The sequence below is a fragment of the Heptranchias perlo genome, unplaced genomic scaffold (genome assembly GCF_035084215.1).
Source record: "Heptranchias perlo isolate sHepPer1 unplaced genomic scaffold, sHepPer1.hap1 HAP1_SCAFFOLD_56, whole genome shotgun sequence".
NCBI lineage: Eukaryota > Metazoa > Chordata > Chondrichthyes > Hexanchiformes > Hexanchidae > Heptranchias > Heptranchias perlo.
Window position 1 is genome coordinate 1387403 of NW_027139581.1, and position 10209 is coordinate 1397611.

A 10209-nucleotide genomic window follows, 5' to 3' on the forward strand; every position below is an offset into this window, starting at 1 on the left:
TTTCTCTCTCTCTCTCTCTCACAGTCTCTGTTTCTCCATATCTCCCTCTCGCTCTCTCTCTCTGTCAGTTTATCTCTCCACCTTCCTCTCTCTAATACCCGCATATCTGAGAATCACAGGGTCAAAGAAGGGAACAGATCGGAACACATTTGGGCTCTGCAACAGACGGGCCCCAAGAATTCAGTCCCCAAACAGTCTCCGCTCAATAATATTCTGAAAGTGACAATCACCTGTTTCATTCTTTTTCTGTTCTATTTCTCTCTGTCGTTTTTGAAGAAGAAGCGAGGCAAAGAAGTAAAATTTGTAGTTGGCCTCTTAAAAATGCTTCCTCCCCATCGGGGAACTAAATGCCTGGCTGAGGGGGGATATCTCACCACGATGGAGAATATCCAATTGGAACTGGTTTTTCTGAAGCCTTTTAATCGCCCCACGTCCCCGTGTCTCCCCATCTCAGGGAGGAGGTCAAACTCGCCGGAAAAACTTTGACCATTTAACGATTCTAGCGGAGCCGTTTTCCTGGGAGTCGGTTTTGAAACAGGACACAGGCTCAATGTGTTCCAATCTGTTTCCTTCTTTGACCCTGTGATTCTCAAATCTGCGGGTATTGGACAGATGGAGGGAGAGAGACTGACACAGACTCAGACAGACCGAGAGAGACTCTTTCTGTCCCAGTGTCTCTCTCTCTTTCTGAGTGTCTCTCTTTGTCACTCTTTTCCTCGCACCCCACATCACTTTATTCTGAATCTTAACGAACAGAGAGATGGAAATGTGAACAGTCAGTCTTCTTTCAACAGTGGCCCGTGGAAAGTTAAACAAACTGTCATCAAATAGGTCATTTCATTAAAAATTGAAACGCGAAACAGGTGCGGACGGGGATCGAACCCGCGCTCTTCGGTTTACGAGACCGACGCCTTTCCACTTGGCCACCGCACCTCATGTTTAAAAAGCGGATGATAATGTTCTTCAGCTGGTGAAGTCAGATCAACAGGTGTTTGCAACTGATTGCGACAATCGACTGATTGAGGACCAATGGATTTCTGCTATTCCGCCTGAACTCATAATTTCATGACAGTTTATTTAACGGGCCATTGTGGAAAGAGTCACAGAGGGAGAGAGATAGAAAGAGACAGACAGGGAGAGAGATAGACACGGGGAGAAAGAGACAGGGAGAGAGACCTTAATAAACAGTTTTCAAATCGTTGGAATATCAATGAAATTAAATTTTGGAAAGTGGGATGGTCCGAGTTAGTCTTTCAATCTATTTTCCACATCAAATATTGGAAATAAATTTCTTTCTGTCTGTCTCTCTCTCTCTGTTTGGAGCGGCTGAATTAGCCCGGGTCTGGAAACAGCTCGATTCTGCGTATTCATTACTTGCACATTATTCGGGTTCTGAAATCGAGGTGAAGAGTGAGGCAGAGAGCAGGTTTTAAAATCGCTGGAATATCAGTGAAATTAAATTGTGGAAAGTGGGATGGTCCGAGTTCGACGTTCAGTGTATTTTCTACATCAAACATTGGAGATCAATTGCAAGTGAAAGTTTTTCGGACGGAGGGAGGTGTCCAGTGGTGTTCCCTCGGGGTCGGTACTGAGACCACTGTTTTTTTGATATATATTAATGACTTGGACTTGGGTGCACAGGGCACAATGTTAAAAATTGCAGATGACACAAAACTTGGAAGTGCATTGAACAGTGAGGAGGACAGTGATAGACTGCAACAAATATATATTCCTTAAGGCACAAAAACCCAACAGGAAAAGTGATCCAACCGTGGCTAACAAGATAAATTAAAGATAGTATAAAATCAAAGGAAGAGGCAAATAAAGTTGCCAGAAAAAGCAGTAAGCCTGAGGATTGGGAGCATTTTAGAATTCAGCAAAGGAGGATCAAGAAATTGATAAAGAGGGAAAATTGAAAATGAGAGTAAACTAGCAAGAAACAGAACGGACTCTAAAAGCTTCTGTTGGAATGGAAAAAGCTAAAGACGAGCGGTCGTGCTGGAAGGACCAGGATGACCGAGTGGTTCAGGCTTTGGATTTAAGATCCAGTGGATTTATCCCCGCGTGTTTCCGAACCCCACTCCTCGCAGCTGTTACTTCGGTTACATTTTGATGCTGCTCATTGTCACTCGTCTTCCATTGGCATCACAGAAAAGTTACCGCACGGAAGGATCGTTACAATTTTAAGTGAGCAGCATTTAACTGAAATCCAGTAGTCGCAGACAAGTGGTTGAGGCGATCGACTGGAAATCCATTGGGGTCTCCCCGCGCAGGTTTGAAGCCTGCTGACTCCGGTTCAGAGCTTTCTTTCTCAAAGCTTCCATCGAGTGTTTCAACCTACACATGTGTGGATCTGTCTGTGTGCGTGTGTCACTTCTTCAACGCTTTTCAAATTGCCTCTCTGTTCCTCTTTCTCCACTCCAGACATCATTTCATTCTGGACCTTGACTGACGAAGATATGAAAGAAATGACACTCAGGCACATTACATACAAATTCAAAACGCGGGATGGCCGAGTGGTTATGAATTTAGATATAAAATCCAATGGGTTTATACCAGCGTGGGCTCGACCCCCACTCCAGGTACTTGTTATTTCGGTCGTATTTTGACTCATTTTCACTCTTCTCCCATTTTCATCAGACCGTCAGAGAAAGGTGACAGCACGAAATGAGGCCATTCGGCCCATCGAGTCTGTGCCTCGTCTGTGCAAGTTCATTCCAGCTCGTCCCTTTCCTTGTAGCCCTGCATTTTTTTCCTTTCAAGTAATTATCCAGTTCCCTTTTGAAACCATGATTGAATCTGCCTCCACCACCCCCTCAGTCAGTGCATTCCAGATCACAACCACTCGCTGTGTAAAAAAGTTTTTCCTCACGTCACCTTTGGTTCTTATGCCAATCACCTTAAAGCTACGTCCTCTAGCTCTTGACCCTTCCACTAAAATGGGAACAGTTTCTCTCTATCTACTCTGTCTGGACCCTTCATGATTTTGAACACCTCTATCAAATCTCCTCGCAACCACCTCTGTTCCAAGAACCACAAAGCCTGATTATCCAGTCTATCCACGTAACTAAAGTCCCTCATCATTGGAATCGTTCCAGTAAATCTCTTCTGCGCCCTCTCTAAGGCATTCACATCTTTCCTAAAGTGCGGTGCCCAGAACTGGACAAAATATTCCAGTTGTGGTCAAACCAGTGTTTTATAAAGGTTCATCATGACTTCCATACTTTCGTACTTGTGCCTCTATTTATAAACCCGAGTATCCCTTTGCTTTTTTAAACGGTTTCTCAACATACCCTGCCACCTTTAACGATTTGTGCACATAAACCCCCAGATCTCTCTGTTCCTTTATCCCTTTTAGCGTTGTGCCCTCCAGTTTACATTGCGTCTTCTCATTCTTCCTACCAAAATGTATCAATTCGTATTTTTCTGCTTTAAATTTCATCTGCCACGTGTCCGCCCAAGCCACCAGACTGTCTGTTTCCTCTTGACGTCTATCACTGTCCTCCTCACTATTTACGACCCTTCCAAGTTTTGTGTCATCTGCAAATTTTGGAATTGTGCCCTGTCCACCCGAGTCCAAGTCATTAATAAATATCAAGAAAAGCAGTGGTCCCAGCACTGACCCTGGGGAACACCACTGTACACCTTCCTCCAGTCCGAATAACAACCGTTTACCACTTCTCTCTGTTTCTGTTCCCCAGTCAATTCTGTATCCATGTTGCTACTGCCCCCTTTATTCCATGGGCCGCAGTCTTGATGATAAGCCTACCGTGCGGCACTTTATCAAACGCCTTTTGAAAGTCCAGATACACCACATCAACCACATTGTTATCGGAAGAGATATCTGTGTGGAGACTTCGTTTCAGGAAGGAGGCAATCGGCCGCCTCTGTGAGATGTTACAAGAGGACCTTCAGCTACCTTCTACTTCCTGCAGGGCCTCGTCAGTTGCATGTGGGTCATTTCAGTCAGGCCCTGGTGACATGTGCAACATCACCCAGAGCGCGGCGAGAGTCTGTATTCATCAGGTCACAGATACACCATCACCCAGAGACCTGTGAGAGTGAATTCATGAGGTCAGGGGCGCGATATTCCGCAGGATTTCCCAGTTCATCAACCTTGACATGTCCCCACCGCGGCAAACGGAGAGGTCTCCCTTGTTCCACAGGATCGCTGGATTCCCCTCGGGGTCACTGGATTCCCCAAAGGGAGAGGTCTACCGTGTTCCACAGGATCGCTGGATTCCCCAAAGGGAGAGGTCAAGCGTGTTCCACAGGATCACTGGATTCCCCAAAGGGAGAGGTCAACCGTGTTCCATTGGATCGCTGGATTCACAAGAGCGCACGGGCTGTCGTTGGAACCCATGTGACATGGAAGGCACCCAATGAGGCACCTGTCACTAACATCAACAGGAAGGGGTTTAATTGGTTAAATGTGAGGATCCTTTGCGATGCCGACCTGTGGATCATGTGTGTAAATACAGATCACAGGGGAAGTGCCCATGATGCCTTCGTCCTTCGCCACTCAGACTTGCAATGATACCTTCACCGGAGAGCAGCAAGGATCTGGATGGATTTCAGGTGACAAGGGCTACCCGCTGAAGCCGTGGCTGATGACAACCTACCACAGGACCAATAGTACAGCTCAGGAGAGGTGCAGCCGTGCCCACGTGTGCTCAAGCCAAGTCATGGAGAGGAGAATCGGGGAGCTGAAATCACGCTTTCGATACTTGGACAGGTCGGGGGATCTTTGCCGTACTCACCTGTCAAGGTGTCCAGGGTTGTGGTTGTCTGATGCGCATTGCACAACTTTACCCTGCGGGAAGGACTGACCTTTGACCAGGAAGACGAGATGCCGCTGGGAATGGATGAGATGCAGGATGACAACCCGGATGTTGCTGGGGCCATTGTTGGTTCCCCCACCGCCACCCCCGAGGAAACCGTGGCTGCAGGGGACAGGGCAGAGAGAGAGCACCCAGTGGCTGATGCTTTTGACATCGATGAAAATGGGTAATTGTCTCCCCGCCCCCTCCCAGGAAAGCAGATAACAGGACAAGCGAGATTGAAAGTGAAACAGTGAGCTTTAATTGCAGCATCAAAAAATTAGTGCAAAACTTTACATTAACATTTTGAGGTCGTTAGTTATTGCAAAACTTTATTGTGAACATTGAGGTGTGTAGTCCAAAACTTTAAATAAAAATTACGTTAACTTATTAATTTTCTTGTTTGAAAGCATTTGTGATGTTAAAATGGTTTATATTCAGAAAATCTTCGAACAATTACAAATGACTTCTGATTAAGTTTGAAGGGCAGCAGCAGCACCAACAAAAATTATCAGACAAACAATCAGGAGAGATTCATGACATCACAAAATATCAACAAGCGAATGAAAACAAACAACCAAAACACCAACCGAACAAACAGCAATGAGATTTACAGACGCCCCCTTGCGGCATGCTCGAGGGTCGCTGTGACTCTCTGAACAAGATGAGGCGAACTCTTCACTCGAGGAGCATCCTATTTCCTCGTGGCCCCCATCCCTCCCTGTGATCGAGCCCCTCTTGAGCCAAGGGCACGAAATCTGTGCCTTACAAAATGGCTGTAATCAGGGAGTTCGGAGCTGGAGTGCTGCTGTTCCACGGGGACATGAATAAAAGTAGCGTCAGGTGCAGGAACAGCTCCTGGCTCTTGGGCCTGTACTCTGTCTGCGGCAGGAAGTGGCACGGGGTGTGTCACGGGCTTCGGGTGCAGCATAGCCGTGCTCGCATTCAACTCCATGAAATGTACGAGAACCTGGTGAATATTTGTCAGCTCGGCAATGTTCTGTCCAGTATGGGCCAACTGGGCAATGATCTCTCCAGTATGGGCCAGCTGGGCAATGTTCAGTCCAGTATGGGCCAGCTGGGCGCGAATGTTGTGTCCAGCATCCTTGATCTCCTGTCTCATGGAGACGAAACAGTCACGGCACTTGTCGCTCTCATCAGCCGTCAATCGTCTCACTTGTTGACCGTTGATGTCCTCTCCCAATTCATCATCTACATGGGGGGCGAGGGGGAAGGGGGGATTACGTCAACGTCGACTCACGGGGGACTTGGGCGCATCTACCCTAACTCGCATCGGTGCCTCACACCCCGACAGGTCGGACTCAGGGATTGTGTGTATCTCGCACAGAGCCAGAGGGGCCGGGAGTTGGAGAGGCGGTGAGGTGAGGCTCCTCATAGTAAAGCGCTCCCCCCACATAAACACCCTGAGGGTGGCAGGTGGAGTCAGGAACTGAAACACCATCACCCTCTGCAGCCCAAACACCATCACCCTCTGCAGCACAAACACCATCACCCTCGGCAGCACAAACACCATCACCCTCTGCAGCCCAAACACCATCACCCTCTGCAGCTCAAACACCATCACCCTCTGCAGCACAAACACCATCACTCTCTGCAGCTCAAACACCATCACCCTCTGCAGCCCAAACACCATCACTCTCTGCAGCACAAACACCATCACCCTCTGCAGCACAAACACCATCACCCTCTGCAGCACAAACACCATCACCCTCTGCAGGACAAACACCATCACCCTCTGCAGCCCAAACACCATCACCCTCTGCAGCACAAACACCATCACCCTCTGCAGCCCAAACACCATCACCCTCTGCAGCTCAAACACCATCACCCTCTGCAGCACAAACACCATCACTCTCTGCAGCTCAAACACCATCACCCTCTGCAGCTCAAACACCATCACCCTCTGCAGCCCAAACACCATCACTCTCTGCAGCCCAAACACCATCACTCTCTGCAGCCCAAACACCATCACCCTCTGCAGCACAAACACCATCACTCTCTGCAGCTCAAACACCATCACCCTCTGCAGCCCAAACACCATCACCCTCTGCAGCACAAACACCATCACCCTCTGCAGCTCAAACACCATCACCCTCTGCAGCCCAAGCACCATCACTCTCTGCAGCCCAAACACCATCACTCTCTGCAGCACAAACACCATCACTCTCTGCAGCCCAATCACCATCACTCTCTGCAGCACAAACACCATCACTCTCTGCAGCCCAAACATCATCACCCTCTGCAGCACAAACACCATCACTCTCTGCAGCCCAATCACCATCACTCTCTGCAGCCCAAACACCATCACTCTCTGCAGCACAAACACCATCACTCTCTGCAGCACAAACACCATCACTCTCTGCAGCCCAATCACCATCACTCTCTGCAGCACAAACACCATCACTCTCTGCAGCCCAATCACCATCACTCTCTGCAGCACAAACACCATCACTCTCTGCTGCACAAACACCATCACTCTCTGCAGCACAAACACCATCACCCTCTGCAGCCCAAACACCATCACCCTCTGCAGCCCAAACACCATCACTCTCTGCAGCACAAACACCATCAAGCTCTGCAGCCGCCGACTCACCACCTTCTGCAGCCCGAGTGTCCTCAGACGGCTGTGCACCTGTGGGAAGGAAGAACAAAATGTTCCACTGGTGAAGCATGTTCATCGGTCACATCACAGACGCCCACACGCTGCACGAGCATGGTCAGACTCGAATCTCCTTTTCCCATCCTTCAGACAACACGCAGGTTTTAAACATGCAGCTTGCCAATAGAGGAATGTGAAACTCACCTTTCCTCGCTCCAGTGTCTGATCAGGCACCAGGCACGAAACTGGAAGTGATGCCCTGAGTGGCCCTTTCTTCATGCTCGGTCATCTCCCTCATAAAGGCTGAACCGCCGCCGGTCTTCGACCTCTCACGGTTGTTACAAGCCATTTTACACTACAGGACATGAAACAATAAAAATCAGTTTGTGCTTGTTTGTGTGAGAGAGATAAATTGAGGGTTTGGAGAAAGGGTCTAATTCAGTAATTGTAATTTAACATCTCAAATCTCTGGAGTTGGGATAAAAGATCTCAAAAAGCATTCAGTGAGTCCCGTCCACAATGGCAACTGAGTTTTCCGACCAGTTGCCATTAAATTGAACCTTGACCACACCACCCAGAAACAACCTGTGTTCATGCATTCGTAAAACTCAGCTAATTTAAATCTGAACTTTTGTATTTCAAAAACTCTCTCTTTATCCTGGCAGACTGGACTGTCTCCAATGCAAGTATGTCCTTCCTTAAATAAGGGCACCAGAACTGTGCGCAGTACTCCAGGTATGGTCTCACCAGCACCCTGTACAGTTGTAGCATGACTTCCCTGCTTTTATACTCCATCCCCCTCGAAATAAAGGCCAATCTTCTGTTTGCTTGCTGCACCTGCATGTTGACTTTTTGTGTTTCATGTACAAGGACACCCAGATCCCTCTGTACCGCAGCATTCTGTAGTATTTCTCCATTCAAATAATCGTTTGTTTTTTTATTTTTCCTCCCAAAGTGGATGACTTCACATTTTCTCACATTATGTTCCATCTGCCAAATTTTTGCCCATTCACTTAACCCGTCAATATCCCTTTACAGACACTTTGTGTCCTCATCTCAACTTGCTTTTCCACCTATCTTTGTATCATCATCAAATTTGGCCACAAGACACTCTGTTCCTTCATTGAAGTCATTGATATATATTGTAAATAGTTGAGGCCCCAGCACTGAGCCCTGCGGCACCCCACTAGTTACAGATTGCCGTTTTGAAAATGACACTTTTATCCTTGTTTTCTGTTTGTTAGCCAATCCTCTATCCATGCCAGTATATTACCCCCAACACCATGAGCTCTTATCTTGTGCAGTAACCTTGTGGCACCTTATCGAATGCCTTTTGGAAATCCAAATATACTGCATCCATTGGTTCCCCTTTATCCACCCTGCTCGTTACATTCTCAAAGAACTCTAATAAATTGTCAGACATGATTTCCCCTTCATAAAACCACGTTGACGCTCCTTGATTGTATTATGAGTCTCCAAATGTCCTGCTACTACTTCCTTCATAATGGAATCTAGCATTTTCCCAATGACAGATGTTATGCTAACTGGTCGATAGTTACCTGCTTTCTGTCTCACTCCCTTCTTGAATAGGGGCGTTACGTTTGCGGTTTTCCAATCCACTATCTCTGCAGCCACTTCCTTTAAGACCCTTGGATGCAAGCCATCAGTTCCCGGGGACTAGTCAGCCTTAAGACCCATTAGTTTACCTCGTACTTTTTCTCTAACCGGTCTCTCTCCGGTGTGACTGTGCCGGTGTGTCAGTAAATGGGATGATCGAGTGAATCCCTTTCCACACAGAGCTGGTGAACGGATTCTCCCCATTACGAAGATTCTGGTGTGGCAGTAGGTGAGATGAGCGAGTGAATCCATTCCCACACTCAGCTGGCGAACGGCCTCTCCCCGTGTGACTGGGTCGATGAGTTTCCAGCAACTGAACCCCTTCGCACAGTCCCCAGATTTGCACTGTTGATTCCCGGCACGTCTGTGTTTGTGTCTCATGGGCTGGACGATTGGCTGAAAGGATGTTCACACACAGAACACGTGTACAGTTTCTCACTGCTGTGATTGGTGATTTTTCCTTCTACATCCAAAGGCCGATGATATTCAGGTCCTGATGAATCGAGTGACTGTCAGACCTTGACGTGATGTTTGGTTTGAGTTTCCCATCTGTAAATCCTCCCCTTCTAATATCCTGTAAAAGGAGTTTACCAAAGTTCCTACTTTAATTACAGGATAGAATTTCAGAACAGACAATTCTAGTTTCTTGTCTCCAGTTTCAAATTCTACCATCAAATTTTATTTGATTTCACTCCTGTGAAGCACCTTGGGATGTTTTACTTCGTTAAATGCTCTGTATAAATACACGTTGTTGGTCTTTCTGTAGAATATTCGGTCGTCTCCTGTCCATTCTCAGCTGTAAATTCCCCATTCTACACACTCTCCCTCCTTCCTCCATCCTTACTGTCTGAAATCAACATTCATTACGCCATCTGTGATTTTGTATAAGAAGATAAGAACATAAGAAATAGCAGCAGAAGTAGGCCATTCGGCCCCTCGTGCTTGCTCCGCCATTCAATATGATCATGGCTGATCTTCTTCCTCAACTCCACTTTCCTGCCCGATCCCCATATCCCTTGATTCCCCTGCAGTCCATCATGAGGTCAGAATTGGGGATGTTCGCTGATGATTGGACAGTGTTCAGTTTCATTCGCAACCCCTCAGATAATGAAGCAGTCCGCGCCTGCATGCAGCAAGACCTGGACAACATCC

The 10209-nt window shown here is 47.3% G+C and overlaps 1 non-coding gene across 1 annotated transcript; it reads right to left on the reverse strand.

The window, feature by feature from the left end:
• Nucleotides 1-861: 861 nt before the first annotated feature.
• Nucleotides 862-933, reverse strand: trnat-cgu (transfer RNA threonine (anticodon CGU)). Its single transcript has one exon. It is a non-coding gene; the product is annotated as a tRNA-Thr (tRNA).
• Between the last annotated feature and the right edge of the window lie 9276 nt (nucleotides 934-10209).